Source organism: Arachis duranensis, chromosome 4, assembly GCF_000817695.3.
Source record: "Arachis duranensis cultivar V14167 chromosome 4, aradu.V14167.gnm2.J7QH, whole genome shotgun sequence".
Lineage (NCBI taxonomy): Eukaryota > Viridiplantae > Streptophyta > Magnoliopsida > Fabales > Fabaceae > Arachis > Arachis duranensis.
The window spans coordinates 102,271,904-102,275,517 of record NC_029775.3 but is presented as its reverse complement, the minus strand read 5'-3'; the positions used below and the strand labels follow the sequence as shown (position 1 = coordinate 102,275,517).

General features: G+C 42.5%; 1 long non-coding RNA gene across 1 annotated transcript; it reads left to right on the top strand.

The window, feature by feature from the left end:
* Window positions 1-280: 280 nt before the first annotated feature.
* Window positions 281-3,614, top strand: LOC127746503 (uncharacterized). Its single transcript, XR_008008151.1, has 3 exons — window positions 281-343; window positions 425-547; window positions 3,507-3,614. It is a non-coding gene; the product is annotated as an uncharacterized LOC127746503 (long non-coding RNA).

Here is a 3,614-nt window from a genome sequence, read left to right as displayed (position 1 = left end):
GCATTTCAGCTCATTTTTACCCTAAAAGAGAGGTTGGGGCGCTGAATTAAGAAGAGAGAAGAGAAGAGAGAAAACCTAACTCTCTTTGATCTTCAAACCACCATAACTTGAGCTACGGAGCTCCGATTGACGAGCCGTTTGTGGCCACGCGTCGCTCTTCTCATCCTCTACAATTCTAACTAAGTTTTGTGTGAGTATTCCATTCATCTCTGCCCAGTTTTCGAAATTCCCCACTGTTACACGTTTTTGGGAAGTTAGTGTTGAAATCTTGTGATTTTGGGTATTTAGGGATACTCCAACATGGATTCTAAGTGGGTTCTATCCCTACTTCATATGGGCTGAGGTAAGAAGTGTTCAAACCCTTGTGATTTATCATCTTTATGAGCCCTAGGTTGATGTATGTATGTGATATTGGTTATGTTAGTGTATTTGATGATCTTGGTGCACAATTGGGAGATTGGTGTTGCTTGAGGAGCTTTGGTGAGGCTTGGGGCTAAGGTTGGTGGAGACTTCTAAAGAAGAGACTCAATTGATTTGGCTACAAGAGGTACGGTTTAAATTTCATTTAAGTACCGTGTGGTGTGATGAGAATTCCTAGGCTAGATAGGTAATGAGTATTAATTTGTGGTTTATGCATTTAAATTGTGAAATTGGGCCGGAGGCCGTAAATTTTGGGCCGGAGGCCGGGAAGAGGTAAGGGAGGTAAGTTGATATGTGTATTGTATGATGACACAAGTGATTGGATGAATTTCATATAATGAATATATGAATGATTGGGTTGGTTATTGGATAATGAGGTTTGAGGAGTTGAAGTGCGGAAATTGGTAATTTTGGGTGAAATAGTATAGATGAGGTATGTTTGATTTTGGTTGAGATATATTATGTGGTCACATATGTGAGTATGATTATTGATGCCTTGATGGTATGATAATGCATGAGAGATATGTATGTTGTGATATATGCTTGAGAAATGATTAAGGTTGATTTGGGGGTGAAACCTCGTGATAGTGAGTATGATATTGGTTATGTATAATGATGGTTGATTGGAAATAGTATAGTTGGAAATTGGGATGAGGAAGGATGTATGACATGTTGATATGTTTGTAATTTAGCCATTTGTTTGAAAGGGGTAAAGATGGTTATATGGCGGTTTTGTGACCTTTGGTAAAGTGTCAATGTGTGAGTTGAGGATGGCTTGATGTTAATTTTGGCACATTTTGATTGTTTTCAAAAAGGGTTGAATTTGGCATGTTTTGGTTGATTTTGAAAAGAGTTGAAAATGGCTTGTTTTGAAAATGGCACTTTGTGGTTTTATATGAAAACATGGTTTTTGGGCATACTTTGACTGGATATAACTTGGACTACGGATCTCTGTTTTGTGCCAAATCTGTTTAGAAATGAAATTGGATCCGGGATGTCCATGCCGTTCGAAGAACGGGTGAAAAACGATTTAAAATGAGGAAGTTATGTCCGTCGGAAGATTGGGGGTTGAATTTGTGAATTCTGCAGCTTTTAACTTAGAAAATTTTTAGCAGAATGACCCTCCACGCGTAGGCGCACTTGGCGCGTACGCGTCGTTCTTCGAGAAGGCACCATCCACGCGTGCGCGTGGTCTGCGCGTGCGCGTCGATGCGCTGCACCCATTGCCCAGCCATTTTCCCGAGAGTTGTGCCAGAGTTGTGCCAGTCTTGTGCTTGGGGCGCAAGTGTACCCACGCGTACGCGTGGCTGACGCGTACGCGTCGTTGTCTATTTTTCAATCCGTGCGTCCGCGTAAATGGCGCGTATGCGCCGATGAGTTTTGTGGCCATCCACGCGTGCGCGTGGAGTACGCGTACGCGTGGCCCTGTTTTCATGCCAAAGTTGATACTTGAGTTTTAAAAGCCAAATCTCATACTTTTAAGCCTCCGATCTCACCCCTTATGTATTAAGTCATTATGATATGCTTAGTAATGAGAAAGGAACTAGGGGATGTGGTAACTTGCGAGTGAAGCAAGGGGAAAAGTTATGATCAATGGCGATCAACGCCATGAGCCGAAGGGCTATATCTATTGATAAATGGCTGGTTCTTGATTGAACCATGAGCCGGATGGTTGAGTTATTGCCGGGTCACGGCAAAGCCATTATTGATTATGGCTGAGAATAATTGCATATATGATTAATGAATGAATGTGTTAAATGGATAATAATGGAAAATGTTGAAATGTGATGTGTAACCCCGGGTAGTAGGCAGTGGCGTTGTCCACTTGCTCCGGGTATGAGACGAAAAGGGATGTTTATGATAAATGAGTTAATTATGGAGTTTTGAATGAATGTAACTCTGATACCTGGGTAGTAGTAAGGGTTGGGGTTCGTCCCACTTGCTCCAGGTTAATGTTTGAGATTTGATAACAATGAGGATTGATAATTTGAATTGAGATTGAATTAATATATGCTTAAGATACCTGGGCAGTAGCAAGGGTTGTGGTTCGTCCCACTTGCTCCGGGTTAATGCTTAAGATACCTGGGCAGTAGCAAGGGTTGTGGTTCGTCCCGCTTGCTCCGGGTCAATGCTTTTGAGATACCTGGGCAGTAGCAAGGGTTGTGGTTCGTCCCACTTGCTCCGAATTAATGCTTAAGATACCTGGGCAGTAGCAAGGGTTGTGGTTCGTCCCACTTGCTCCAGGTCAGAGATTGTGACGCCTGGGTAGTAGCCGTAGTAGTGGTTGTTCCACTGGCTCCAGGTTGAGCTGTTAAACACCTGCCTAGGTAGTAGCCGCAGTAGTGGTTGTTCCACTGGCTCTGGGCTGAGCGGGTAGTAGCAAGGGGTGTTTCTGTCCATGGTTAGCTACCAGGACGTGTCGGGTTGGCTATATAACCGACAGATGATATCATCAGCCATAGGGCAGGCATACATCATTTGCATATGTTTGAATTGTTTGGGTTTGCCTATTTGTTTTGGACTTCTATATCATATATGCTATGTTACCTGATTACATGCTACTTGTTCTACTTGTACCTTATTTGTGTATTACTTGTCTGTATTGCTTGTGTTTGTACAACTGAGAGATCCCTCATGATGGTGTCGGTGGATGTTGGGGGCTGTTCTTGATGAGATGAATTGATAATGCGATTGCATAATGATGATGATTTTTGAATGAGATCATTTGAGCCCCCTGGGTAGACGCAGTGATGTGATTTCACTAGCTCCAGGCGAGGGTATGATGTATTGAAATAGAGTTGCTGAGGCAGAACAACTGGTAATGGTTTTGCTTATGATTCTGAGTCTGATTCGTGGAAGAATCAGCGAATTGGGAAACATGTGCAATATGAACTAGATTTAGTATCCCCTTACGTCAGATGCCTATTTATGGATTAGTGAGAATCTAGGCTGGATACTTGGTGAAAAGGAGTTTAGGATGCTTGGTGAGTTTTTATTGCAGTGCATTGTATTTATTTGGCACTTTTACCGTACTGGGAACCCATGGGCCCGGGGTTCTCATTCCGTATATATCTCTTGTTTTTCAGATACAGGTTCAGGTGCTCAGAAGTGAGCTGCGGTTCGTCTGAGAGACGGCGAAGATATTTATTTTCTCTATTTTATGTTTTGCTTAGAATCTCTCCACCTTTGTTTTG